A 15007-nucleotide genomic window follows, 5' to 3' on the forward strand; every position below is an offset into this window, starting at 1 on the left:
ATGATCATATTTCCGTGCATAATTGATCATAAGGGCTTGTAGGGATGAATCGGTTTAATTGGGGGTACTTCAGGTCCTGGGAACAGCAGCTAGGATGTTGGAATGATTCTCCCACATTCCCACCTTTGTGAGGAAGAACCAAGAACTGGACCGCATTTTTGACCTTTTCATCAGGGACATGTTTTAAAAAAAACATTTTTTTAGAGAAGGCAGGCTCTTATTATCTGATTACTTTTGGTTGTAAGGCAAAATTGTCACCCACAATAAGCCATCAGACTTTTTTCGAAGGGCCCAAGTAGGTGGAGATTCTAAGAGACTGAATTTTCAAATGGTTTAGTAGGTAGCTTCATAGGAGAAAAAATTCTATTTGGATTCCAATTAAATTAAGGGACGCTGAAGTCTCCCAGAATACTAGGGACTTTATTTAGAGTTTACGATTCTGAATATGTCTTGTAATCTGATTATTGGTGATGTTATTTGTTGCTATTGAGGGCAGTGGCTTCATGTGTAGCTTGGAGAGATTGGATACAAAGATAGAACTTTGATGACCTTTGTAAGTCAGAGAACAGAGGCAGCTCAGGAAGGCTCAATCATTAGGAAGACTCAATCATTACAAAAAATGTGGAGAATATTAAAATAACTTCATAACCTTATCACTAAAGCCTACACATTTGGATATGGTTCAGACTGGGGCTTAGCGATCTAGAAACCACAGAGAAGGCAATACGTACAAAGAAATGTGTAAGATTTATCCTACATAACGATTCTAAACTAACTTGAAGCACTGACTTTTAAACTATAAAGATAGATATTCTTTTGATGGGCTTTAAGGCTCTTTGGAGACTGTAATCTCTCTTCTGGTTAGATTTTGGGGATTTGTGTTTATTGTAAGAAAATCCTGTTGATAAATGAACTTCTGTGGATCTCTAAATGTTTATTGAATAACCAGAGCAATGACATATCTGCTTGAAATTCAATACCTGAGTGCACATTATATCGCTCAAGCGTAGTTTATTCCTCAAACAATGTGCTAGGAAATGAAACATATTTTTTGACTGTTGAAAATCACAGGCTTACCTTTACTGGCCAACAAGAACATTTGTCTCTGTAGAACCAACATGCTCAAATAGCCACTGCATTATAACGAGAAAGGAAATTCCAGTAATAGTAGATTGTTCTTCAACCAAACATGAAGCTGATATATCTGTGCTTTAATTCAAAGCTTATTTTTTCTGTGCAGTAACCTTGCAGCCTGTTTGTTTTTGTTTTCAACGTGCCTCAAAACTATTATTTGGACGAGGTTCCCATTTCTAATGCTTAACAGTCCAAAATGAGTGGCTGCTGTACAGCCTGTTATATTTAGATTTTTTAATACCTAACAGAATGTTACAAATGACTCAAAAAGGCATCAGTTTAACCAGTTCAGCAACGTACCACAACTATTTTTAATGCTAAATGTTTTCTGTGGATTACGAGCAAAACCAACTTTTTGTGCTACATTCAGTCTGTTCGTAAATCCGTACAATTTTTCAAACACCTACATTATAATCTTTAATATATTTTTTAGTTTAAACGTGTACAAATGCTTTTTTTTAAAGTTGACACAAAATGATAAACTAAGTGTGACTGGAGGTTAAGTAATCTGGAAAATGTTTAAACAGTTCCTCAAATCAGGGTAAAGATTCTGGGTTTTTTACGAAGGGAAATAGTAAACAAAGAAAATAAATTGCAATTTAACAGGCCATGGGCTGCCTCTACTGTACACAAATACAGTACCACAGAAATCACAAAGGTGCGACACCTCTTCACCAGTGTGTTGGGTGTTGCTTTTCATCTTCAGTACAAAATTCTCTTGTTTGTTCCTTTACCGTGCATTAAAAGACTTCAGGTGTTGTCTGGGTGACTACGGAAGGGAAATCTAAATACATTAGATCTCAGGACAGGCTATATTTTTCACACTGATGAGGGGAAAACGTCTAATAGTGTCAGCAGGCATCACACAGTGACTAGGCCAGTGTTAGGACACATATTGGGAGCCGTAGCCTACTGGTACTAGGTTTCGTTGACTTGTTTTTTGCTTATAAATAAAATTGGTTGAGGTTCTGCTATTGGATTTTTTTAGCAGCAGGAATGAAATCCTACGATATCGTTTTATCTCCTTCACACCCCCTGATTATTTCTAGCATGACTTTGGACTCACAATGGCTTCCGGACCAAAGCCTGTTTTAAAATTTTTTTAATTTAAGAAACTCTTGTATCTGTACAACCATCGGACTGTACCCACCTCTCTCCCAAGTTCCAGAGATGTCTTCCTATATTCTTAGGGAGGATGTGTGGAATGGGAGTGATGCTTCAATACAGAGATCAACCCATTTGCTATAAATGGGGGTTTATACCTTCTAACATTGGAATACACTAACAACTCGTCATTCAGCGATCCAGAGGCTCATGAAACTGCTGGGTTATATAGATTTTGTTTCATGGCACAGATTGAGCTCTTCTCAGCTTGATCGGTGCCCAGATACCCTTTACCGAAACTCCTGCCTGTCCTGTATATAATGCTATTTCTTTTGCACATTTGATAGGAAACTGTATGCTGGATGACTCCTGTCAGTTAATCTATTAATCATTTTGGACTGGCTCACAGGTCGAGTCCACAGTAGCCTTTTTTTAAATTTTCTAGTGGAGAAGTCAGATACCACTTTGATGGCTTAAAGCTCATCTTCTCTCTTATCATGAAATATCGACCACAATTGCATTACTGAAGCAGTTGTCATCGATACAACAATGAAATACCGGAACCTACTAAGTGTTTGTGAGACAGTGAGTTGATATTCCTCTCAGTGTTTCTGCATTCCTCAGGTATTCTTAAATTTTAGCTCTAATTGGATCTTCATTTCTCCTGCTTTTTTTGGTGGACATTCCGAAAGAAAGGGCTGAGAACATCATTCATAAACAGGATGCTAGAGGAGGCATTAAATTCTGATTCAGCATAACGGAGGACACAAATCACTGTCTGGATCCACCATTTACTGTGTGAATGCCTCAGTTATTGAAACTTCTAAGTGTTGTATTGATGAACTATTAGTTGGATATTCTTTAGTAGTGAATTGATGGTCTGCCTCATGTCCTTTCTATTCATATTCATTTAAACGGCATCTTTAGCTTTCCAGAAGCATGTTGTAGTTAGACAATCACTGGAGGCCATTCAGTGCTAATATTGGTGTGTTTTTTCACAACCTGTTTGCTTGAGTCGTGTCTCCAGCAGTTGGTCGCCAACTCCTAAACAATAACTTTGATAGATAATCAGATGTTTTTTGCACTATGAGAGAGCTGGGTATTACCCCTTCTTCCATCGCCAGTTCAGCTTTGACTGTCCCTTCTTGTATCAACGAACGGCCAATTATTTTGATCTAAGGTGGGTCCACAATGGAAGTGAGTCCCCAGTGCATTGAATTGGGTATGATCATAGCATCAAATGTATCTCACAAAAGTTTTTTTTTATTGGAGTATTTAACCCAATCCAAACTACAAAAAAGAAGAAAAAATATGTGAGGGACTGGGAAGCACTGCTGTGTTAAGACATGAACCCTCACTCACCCTAGGGTGACATGCTTCATCATAGGTTCCCCTCTTCACACTGGGACCGCAAAGGTACCCAGTGTGGACTAGTACTCTCCTGTAGGAGAGGAACGTGGGTTGTTCTCAATCGCACACCAAGTGCTATCTTTTATGTGGGGAGGGCGGGGCAGAGTGCAAAGAAAAAGTGTATGTCAGTTAAAACTATCTCTTGGTGGGCAAAGATGAATTTCCATTGAGGGTAACAGAATAAAATTCATCTTTACCCACCAAGAGATAGTTTTAACCCACATACGCTTTTTCTTTGCACTCTGTCACCCCTCCCCACACAAAAGATAGCACTTGGTGTGCGGTTGACAACAACCCCCGCCTCTCACCTATGGGAGAGCAGTAGCCCACACTGGTTACCTTGCAGTGCCAGTGTGAAGAGGGGACTCTATGATGAAGCATGTCACCATAGGGCAGAGGTCTTCAAACTTTTTTGCTCTGAGCCCCCCTTAAGCAAAATGTTTTGAGGTCAGAACCTCCTACAAAACTTTAAGGCAACGATTGGTGTAGCGGGGGAGACATGACTGTGTGCAAGGGGCGGAACTTATGAGATGATTTCAGGAGTACTTTTTCTATAGCTCATAAACCACACTAAGTATGGTACTTATAAAACAGTAAATGCATCAAACATGTATGGTCCCAAAAAGACTGCTCCCCATAATTGGGGTGTTGTGAGCCCCTCACACTCTTAGACCCCACTGCAACTACACCTGCTGTATTATTGATAAGAGCAGTCCTGAGTAGCAGCTATCTCCTCTGCATCTTTCACCTCTTCCCCGCTATGCCTGACCATCACTCCGATTTTGAATCCGGTTCTCTGTCCCTTTCCGAAAAAAATAAAGCTCCCACACGTGGTCTCCTTTTTTTCTGCAAAGGTGACCTCAGTCCTAATGCTTAAAAGGAAAATAAGCTCCCATGCCCCTTTTTTAATGGTAGACCGTGATAACTGTGATGCTGTGGGCCCCTCAAACCCATGGGCCCCAATCCTGCTGCATCTGTTTAATTATTGATAACCAGCAGTGGCCACTTACACACCTGGCAGCAGTACCTGCTTCACTAATGAATGGCCTTTTTTAAAGAAAAAAATAAGGGGGGGGGAGAAGACCACTTATATTACCGCATTTGCTACATAATCCATTATCTGCTGCATAGTAATGCATATCCAATTCTTCAGTGCTGTAAACCAGTACTTACAAACATTCTATTCTGGAGGACAGATTTATGTATTTTCGATAATTCTGCTTTATTGTGCAGTACAGGAAGACCAATGCGTTCTTGTTGCACACTTATGTTTTTAAGTGAACCTAGTTCTATGTATGCTGCGGTTAATTTTGCCGCACAATTCACTTCTTTTGTGGTCTTCTGCCATGTTTTTTAAATATGTTGAGCGTGGATTCAGCAGCCATTTAGTCTCCCAAACCTACTTTGGAATGGGATCACCACGGACACCTTGTTGCTGTTGTCATAAGGCCGTTTGAGCTCAGGTACATAACACCAACCATCTGCTTTTTGCCATGCAGATTAATATGTTCTCACAGCACTAGAACGAACATTAACTATTCCCTTTACCGCCGAACAGTTGCCACCCCCTTTAATAATTTCTTATCTAACTTCATCTTGACAACTTCCATTAGGTACGAACCATTTTGCCCTTTCTCCTGACTCCAATATTTCTTTGCACCGAACCAGCCTATCTGCCCCTGGACCAAGCCTGCCTTCCTTTCATTCCACTATTCTGCTCTTACTTTCTGTTGCTCTTTTCGTTTCCCTGTTAACTCTAAACTCGTCATTAGTGCCTTTTGATGAGCTTGACCTCTATAACTAATACCTCTTTCTCTGACTGCATCTGTTTCCCAGTACTCAACCTGCTGCTGAAGCCTATTGTCCCTGTACCAGAGTGGGCTCGTAGGCTCAGTGCTTCCCTGCTCGGTTGTGAATTCAGTGCTGTGTAGCAATTACCACTCTCAAATCTCCCGGTGTGAATAGGGCAGTACTTTTCAATCCACCTTGTGCCCTGCAAGTCCCTCTGTGTGTGGTGTGCATGTAAACTTCATAGGAAATAACAATTGAATGTTCGAGGCATATGAGCTGCAGATTGTACACTTAGCATAGATCGCCATCTGGTGTTGGGCCCGGATGTTTGCAGTTTGTTTTTCTTCTTGGACAGTCTTTGGAAGTCACGAGTTTGGTGACTCCTCCTTCGGTCCGTACTGCGCATGGGCTTCGGCTCCATCCTCAGATTGTTTTTTTCCGCCATCGGGCTCGGATGTGATACTTCGTGCTCCGGCTTCGAACTTCTACGGTTCCAGCCTCGACGGAAAATCCTCGTTTCTTCGAGTTTCTTCATCATTATCTCCATCTCTCGAAGCGGCACTTTTCTCCATCCCGTACATCGGCACCGGCCTTCGGGCCCTCCTCGACTCCGGTCCCGGCCGATGGAAAGGACTCCGTTCAAAAAGTGCCCAAAATGTGGGTCTAAATTTCCCCACACCGACCTCCATCAGGTGTGTAATCTTTGCCTCTCTCCAGAACACGAGGCCAGAGACTGCCCCGCCTGTAAGTCTTTTCGATCGAAGAAAACCATCCGGGATCGAAAAGCTCGACGCACCATGGCGCACTCATCGTCTGCAGCTCCACCGGACATCTTCGGAGACGGCGCCGAAGCTTCGGGGCAAACACACACCGAGCAGGAAGAAGACGTCGTCCGCGCTTCCGAGGCCGACGACTCCGACGTGGAGGACATCACACCGGCGCAGCGGGCCGTGAGTACTGTGCCCCCTCCCACCCCCGCGCCCAAAACCAAAGAGACTCAGGTTACTCCCTCGCCTGCCGGCCTGGGCAAAACCAAGACCAAAGCTTCGATCACCCCACCTTCGGGCTCGGTGTCGAAGCATCCAAAGTCTCACGGCAGCTCGGGATCGAGCCAGCCGACGCCCGGTGCCGAAAAACAGCATCCGGCACCGAAGAAAGCAATATCCAGCTCGACTCCGAAGCCACCGGTGCCGAAGCCTGGACTCTCGGTGCCGACCAAACACAAACATAAATCTGTCGGCACCGACGCTCCGGTGCCGAAAACTCCTTCGACGCCGAAAAAACCGGAGGCCCCAAAAAAGCATGGCGCACACAAACCATCGAAGTCCTCGGTTCCGAAATCACCGGTGCCGACGGACGATTCGACGCCACTGGCTCTGTTTACACCAGACCCTCTACAAAAGACTCTGTCCAAAGATCCAAAGACTGGACTATTGACTTTAATTATCAAGAAAAGACGCCTTGATACTCCGGCTCCTCCTCCACCACCCAAACGGAAGGACTCTGCGACTTCTCCCCTCAGAGTGCCCTCCCCACTACCACCTCCCCTACCTCCTCCACCTCCTCCACCTCCTCCACCCCCTCCCAGGTCTCCGCCACCTTTACCTCACTACTCTCCGGCCCCGTCCCCAGATCCGGACGACGGGGACCCGGACAATTATCCGGCGGACGCCCCAATGGATCCCACTCCACCAGGGACCCCAGACCCGTGGGAGGATTACAATAACCCTGATGTACCCGATACTCCTCAGGACGACCTATACCCATCCAGGCCGTCTCCTCCAGAGGACTCCTTAGGGTTCCATCATTTAGTGCAGAGAGCAGCACACTACCATGGGGTGGACATGCACACTGAACCAGTGGAAGACGACTTCTTACTGGATACATTCGACATACAGGACAAATCCACCTCTATCTTACCCATGCTTAAGGGTGTCACCAAGCATGCCGCCGAGGTGTTCAAAGACCCTGTCAGGGCCAGGGTACTAAACCCTAGAATAGAGAAAAAGTATAAGGCGGCACCCACAGACCCTGCATACATTAAGGGCCCTGCTCCCTTAGATTCCCTAGTTGTCTCTACAGCTAGAAAGCGGGCTAACTCCCAGTCCTCAGGAGAAGCCCCACCGCCAGACAAGGAATCCAAACTCCTAGACGCGTCTGGCAAGCGCACCGCCTCTCAAGCTGCAAACATGTGGCGCATTGCAAACACACAAGCGCTACTTGCGCGCTATGACAGAGCACACTACGATGAACTTGAGGCTCTTATGCAGCACCTCCCCGAGAAACACAAGCGTAGGGCTCATGAGCTAATACAGGAGGGTAAACTCATTACAAACACCTCCATTAAGTGTGCCCTCGATGCAGCCGACACTGCTTCTAGAGCCATAAATACCAGTGTCCTGCTTCGTCGCCATGCCTGGCTCAGGATCTCGGGGTTTAAGCCTGAAGTCCAGGCATCCATACTCAATCACCCCTTTGACCAACAAACGCTCTTTGGGCCCAAGGTAGACGAAGCGTTGGAAAAGATGAAAAAGGACACAGACACAGCAAAGTCTATGGGGGCACTCCAAACACAAGCGTCTAAACGTTCCTTTCGACGCTCCTCCTTTCGTGGCACAGGCAGAGGCTTCTCCACCGATAACACCTCTACCTCCTACAAATCCCCTCCTCAAAATACCTTTTCAAAGGGCAACCAAAGGGGTGGTTACAGAGGCAACAACAATAAGGGCAGGGGCAAAACTAACAACACCCGTTCTGCCACCCCGCCCACACAATGACTTCCCTCCGCTCCCCCCAGACCATTCCACTCCGGTCGGGGGCAGACTACAAAACTTTATCCACGCATGGGAGTCCATAACATCGGACAAATGGGTGACCCAAATCATTCGGTCAGGGTACTGTCTCGAGCTAACATCTACCCCACCCAATATCCCACCAAGGCACCGCCCAATGTCTCAAGAACATTCCACACTGCTCAAACAGGAGGTACTCTCCCTCCTCCAAAAACACGCTATAGAGCAGGTCCCCATCAATCAGCAAAATCTAGGGGTTCACTCCCTATATTTCCTAATACCAAAGAAAGACGGGACCCTCAGGCCCATTCTGGACCTCCGGCCTCTAAATGCCTACATACATTCAGACCATTTCCATATGGTCACCCTACAACAAGTCCTCCCGCTCCTCTGTCAGGGAGACTTTCTCACAACATTGGATCTGAAAGACGCATACTTTCACATTCCAATACACCCCTCTCACAGAAAATACCTCAGGTTCGTGGTGGACGGGCAACATTACCAATTCACGGTTCTCCCCTTCGGGGTCACCACCGCACCACGGGTGTTTACCAAATGCCTAGCGGTAGTAGCAGCACACCTCAGACGTCAACACATTCACGTCTTCCCTTACTTAGACGACTGGCTGATAAAAGCCGCGTCTTACCATCAATGCGTGCAGCATACAAACAGCACCATCCAACTGCTCCACCAGCTAGGCTTCACGGTGAACTACCAAAAGTCCCACCTCATACCATCTCACACAAAGCAATACCTCGGGGCCACTATAGACACCTCCAAAGGTATTGCCTATCCAAACACAGCCAGAATCACAAGCATTCAAGCCTTACGCAAAACATTCCTTCCCCAACACTCTCTTCCAGCAAGAGTGTTCATGAAGCTCATAGGAATGATGGCGTCTTGCATCTTTATAGTGCCCCATGCAAGACTACACATGCGTCCACTTCAAGAGTGCCAAGCACAACAGTGGAACCAGGCCCAGGGTCAGCTGACGGATCTTGTGTTGGTGGACGGCCGCACACATCACTCTCTGCAGTGGTGGAACACCACAAACCTTTCAAAAGGGCGGCCGTTCCTGGACCCGGTTCCTCAGGTGATTCTAACAGCGGACGCATCGCTCTCCGGCTGGGGAGCGCACCTCCTACACCTCACAATGCAAGGTTTATGGACGCCACAGCAAAAATTACTCCACATCAACCATCTGGAGCTCTTGGCGATCTTTCTAGCCCTAAAATCTTTCCAAAAACAGATTTCGGGCAAAGCAGTCCTCATTCGCACAGACAACATGACTGCAATGTATTATATCCAAAAACAGGGGGGGACACACTCTCCCCAGCTCTCCCGCTTAGCCCAGAGCATATGGAGATGGGCAATTCCCCAAAACATCTTTCTCCTGCCACAACACGTTCCAGGCGTACAAAACACCATGGCAGATCTGCTCAGCAGACAAACGCAACAACTACACGAATGGGAACTGCATCCGCAAGTTCTTCAACCATTCTTCCAACAGTGGGGGCATCCTCAGATAGACCTCTTCGCCACCCACGAAAACAAAAAATGCCCAAGCTTCGCCGCCAGATACCCACACCCATTGTCCAAGGGCAATGCGATATGGATGAACTGGTCAGGCAGATTTGCATACGCCTTTCCACCTCTCCCACTAATTCCATTAGTGGTCAGGAAGCTACAACAGCACTCCCTCACACTCATTCTGGTAGCTCCGACGTGGGCCAGGCAGCCGTGGTACACCACGCTACTACAACTATCAGTGGTACCACATCAAAAACTGCACCTATCCCCATACCTCCTAACCCAGAACCATGGAGAAATCAGGCACCCGGACCCAGCTCAGCTCAACCTGGCGATCTGGCTCCTGAAATCCTAGAATTCGGATACCTTAACCTTCCCCCTGATTGCATGAACATCATCATGGAAGCCAGACGTCCTACCACTAGAGCATGTTATGCCGCAAAGTGGAAAAGATTTGTTATTTACTGCCGTAACAATACAATCAACCCTTTAGATGCATCCATACAGCACATCATATGCTATCTGCTCCATCTTCACAGGTGTAACCTGGCATATTCATCCATATGCCTACACCTAGCAGCGATCGCTGCTTATCTACAAAACAGACAGCATTTATCTCTCTTCAGAGTGCCCGCTATTAAAGCCTTCATGGAAGGCCTTAAACGAGTAATTCCTCCCAGGGCACCACCTTCCCCTGTATGGAACCTAAATTTAGTTCTTACACGACTAATGGGTCCGCCCTTCGAACCAATGCATAAATGCGAGCTACAGTTTCTCACCTGGAAAACAGCTTGTTCGAGGCATATGAGCTGCAGATTGTACACTTAGCATAGGTCGCCATCTGGTGTTGGGCCCGGATGTTTGCAGTTTGTTTTTCTTCTTGGACCGTCTTTGGAAGTCACGAGTTTGGTGACTCCTCCTTCGGTCCGTACTGCGCATGGGCTTCGGCTCCATCCTCAGATTGTTTTTTTCCGCCATCGGGCTCGGATGTGATACTTCGTGCTCCGGCTTCGAACTTCTACGGTTCCAGCCTCGACGGAAAATCCTCGATTCTTCGAGTTCCTTCATCTTCATCTCTCGAAGCGGCACTTTTTCCATCCCGTACATCGACACCGGCCTTCGGGCCCTCCGCGACTCCGGTCCCGGCCGATGGAAAGGACTCCGTTTAAAAAGTGCCCAAAATGTGGGTCTAAATTTCCCCACACCGACCTCCATCAGGTGTGTAACCTTTGCCTCTCTCCGGAACACGAGGCTCGAGACTGCCCCGCCTGCAAGTCTTTTCGATCGAAGAAAACGATCCGAGATCGAAGGGCTCGACGCACCATGGCGCACTCATCCTCGACAGCTCCACCGGACATCTTCGGAGACGACGCCGAAGCTTCGGGGCAGACACACACCGAACTGGGAGAAGACATCGTCAGCGCTTCCGAGGCCGACGACTCAGACCTGGAGGACGTAACACCAGGACAGCGGGCCGTGAGTACAATGCCCCCTCCCAGCCCCGCACCGAAAACCAAAGAGACTCCGGTTACTCCCTCGCCTGCCGGCCTGGGCAAAACCAAAACCAAAGCCTCGATCACCCCACCTTCGGGCCCGGTGTCGAAGCACTCAAAGTCTCACGGCAGCTCGGGATCGAGCCAGCCGACGCCCGGTGCCGATAAACACCACTCGGCACCGAAGCCTGCAAAATCCAGCTCGACTCCGAAACCACCGGTGCCGAAGCCTGGACACTCGGCGCCGACCAAACACAAACAGAAATCGGTCGGCACCGACGCTCCGGCGCCGAAACAGCATTCGACGCCGAAACACACGGAGACCTCCAAAAAGCATGGCGTACACAGAACATCGAAACCTCCGGTTCCGAAATCGCCGGTGCCGACAAACGACTCGGCGCCATTGGCTCTGTTTACACCAGACCCTTTACAAAAGACTTTGTCCAGAGATCCAAAGACTGGCCTTTTGACTGTGATTACTAAGAAGCGTCGCCTTGAGGCTCCGGCTCCTCCTCCTCCACCCAAAAAGAGGGACTCAGCTACTTCTCCCCTTAGAGTACCCTCCCCACTGCCACCCCCCCTCCCACCACCACCCCCTCCACCTTTACCTCACTACGATCCGGCCCCATCCCCAGATCCGGATGACGGGGACCCGGACAATGACCCAGGGGACGCCCCAATGGATTCCACTCCACCAGGGACCCCAGATCCATGGGAGGATTATAATAACCCTGATGTACCCAATGTACCTCAAGACGACCTATACCCATCAAGGCCGTCTCCTCCAGAGGACTCTTTAGGGTTTCACCATTTAGTGCAGAGAGCAGCACACTACCATGGGGTGGACATGCACACTGAACCAGTGGAAGAAGACTTCCTACTGGATACATTTGATTTACAAGATCGTTCCACTGCTATTTTACCCATGCTTAAGGGTGTCACCAAGCACGCTACAGAGGTATTCAAAGACCCTGTCAGAGCCAGAGTACTAAACCCTAGAATAGAGAAGAAGTACAAGGCGGCACCCACAGACCCTGCATACATCAAGGGCCCTGCTCCTCTAGATTCCCTAGTTGTCTCCACAGCTAGAAAGCGGGCTAACTCCCAATCCTCAGGAGATGCCCCACCACCAGACAAGGAATCTAAACTTCTGGACGCGTCTGGTAAACGCACCGCCTACCAGGCTGCAAACATGTGGCGCATTGCAAATACACAAGCACTGCTTGCGCGATATGATAGAGCACACTATGATGAATTAGAGGCTCTTATGCAGCACCTTCCAGAGAAATACAAACGTCAAGCTCATGACCTGATACAGGAGGGCAAACTAATCACAAACACCTCCATTAAGTGTGCCCTCGATGCAGCAGACACTGCTTCTAGAGCCATAAACACCAGTGTCCTGCTTCGCCGCCATGCCTGGCTCAGGATATCAGGGTTCAAGCCTGAGGTCCAGACATCAATACTTAATCACACCTTTGACCAGCAAACACTCTTTGGCCCAAAGGTAGACGAAGCGCTCGAAAAAATGAAGAAAGATACAGACACAGCGAAGTCTATGGGAGCGCTCCAGACCCAAGCCTCTAAGCGTTCCTTTCGACGCTCGTCCTTTCGTGGCACAGGTAGAGGCTCCTCCACCGATAATGCCTCTACCTCCTACAAATCCCCTCCTCAAAATACCTTTTCAAAGGGCAACCAAAGAGGTGGTTACAGAGGCAACAACAATAAGGGCAGGGGCAAAACCAACAATACCCGTTCTGCCACCCCACCCGCACAATGACTCCCCTTCGCTCCCCCCAGACCATTCCACTCCGGTCGGGGGCAGACTACAAGATTTTATCCACGTATGGGAGTCCATAACATCGGACAAATGGGTGACCCAAATCATTCGGTCAGGGTACTGCCTCGAGCTAACATCTACCCCACCCAATATCCCACCAAGGCACCGTCCAATGTCCCAAGAGCATTCCACACTGCTCAAACAAGAGGTACTCTCGCTCCTCCAGAAACACGCCATAGAGCAGGTACCCGGCAATCAACGAAATCTAGGGGTCTACTCCCTATATTTCTTAATCCCAAAGAAAGACGAGACCCTCAGACCCATTCTGGATCTCCGGCCTCTAAATGCCTACATACATTCAGACCACTTTCACATGGTCACCTTACAACAAGTCCTCCCACTCCTCTGCCAGGGAGACTTTCTCACAACACTGGATCTGAAAGACGCGTACTTTCACATTCCAATACACCCCTCTCACAGAAAATACCTCAGGTTCGTGGTGGACGGGCAACATTACCAATTCAAGGTTCTCCCCTTCGGGGTCACCACTGCACCACGGGTGTTTACCAAATGCCTAGCAGTAGTAGCAGCACACCTCAGACGTCAACATATTCACGTCTTCCCTTACTTAGACGACTGGCTCATAAAAGCCGCGTCCTACCACCAATGCGTGCAACATACAAACAGCACCATCCAACTGCTTCATCAGCTAGGCTTCACGGTGAACTACCAAAAGTCCCACCTCATACCATCTCACACAAAGCAATATCTCGGGGCCACCATAGACACCTCAAAAGGTATTGCCTATCCAAACTCAGCCAGAATCACAAGCATTCTAGCCTTACGCAAAATATTCCTTCCTCAACACTCTCTACCAGCAAGAGTGTTTATGAAGCTCATAGGGATGATGGCGTCTTGCATCTTCATAGTGCCCCATGCAAGACTCCACATGCGTCCACTTCAGGAGTGCCTAGCACAACAGTGGAACCAGGCCCAGGGTCAGCTGACGGATCTGGTGTTGGTGGACGGCCGCACACATCACTCTCTGCAGTGGTGGAACACCACAAACCTTTCCAAGGGACGGCCGTTCCTGGACCCGGTTCCCCAAGTGACTCTAACAGCGGACGCATCGCTCTCCGGCTGGGGAGCGCACCTCTTACACCTCACAATGCAAGGTCTATGGACGCCACAGCAAAAATCGCTCCACATCAACCATCTGGAGCTCTTGGCGATCTTTCTAGCCCTAAAATCTTTCCAAAAGCAGATTTCAGGCAAAGCAGTCCTCATTCGCACAGACAACATGACTGCGATGTATTATATACAGAAACAGGGGGGGACACACTCTCCCCAGCTCTCCCGCTTAGCCCAGAGCATATGGAGATGGGCAATTCCCCAAAACATTTTTCTCCTGGCACAACATGTTCCAGGCGTACAAAACACCATAGCAGATCTGCTCAGCAGACAGACTCAACAACTACACGAATGGGAACTGCATCCACAAGTTCTTCACCCATTCTTCCAACAGTGGGGGCATCCTCAAATAGACCTCTTCGCCACCCACGAAAACAAAAAATGCCCAAGCTTCGCCGCCAGATACCCACACCCATTGTCCAAGGGCAATGCGATATGGATGAACTGGTCAGGCAGATTTGCATACGCCTTTCCACCTCTCCCACTAATTCCATTAGTGGTCAGGAAACTACAACAGCACTCCCTCACACTCATTCTGGTAGCTCCGACGTGGGCCAGACAGCCGTGGTACACCACGCTACTACAACTATCAGTGGTACCACATCAAAAACTGCACCTTTCCCCATGCCTCCTAACCCAGAACCATGGAGAAATCAGGCACCCGGACCCAGCTCAGCTCAACCTGGCGATCTGGCTCCTGAAATCTTAGAATTCGGGTACCTTAACCTTCCCCCTGATTGCATGAACATCATCATGGAAGCCAGACGTCCTACCACTAGAGC

General features: G+C 48.1%; 1 protein-coding gene across 8 annotated transcripts in view; it reads left to right on the plus strand.

Moving 5' to 3' along the window:
• Positions 1-15007, plus strand: part of ZMIZ1 (zinc finger MIZ-type containing 1) — a 506199-nt gene that overhangs the window by 469492 nt on the left and 21700 nt on the right. The gene's annotated exons all lie outside the window — the stretch shown is intronic.

The sequence above is a fragment of the Triturus cristatus genome, chromosome 1_2 (assembly GCF_964204655.1).
Source record: "Triturus cristatus chromosome 1_2, aTriCri1.1, whole genome shotgun sequence".
NCBI classification, from domain to species: domain Eukaryota; kingdom Metazoa; phylum Chordata; class Amphibia; order Caudata; family Salamandridae; genus Triturus; species Triturus cristatus.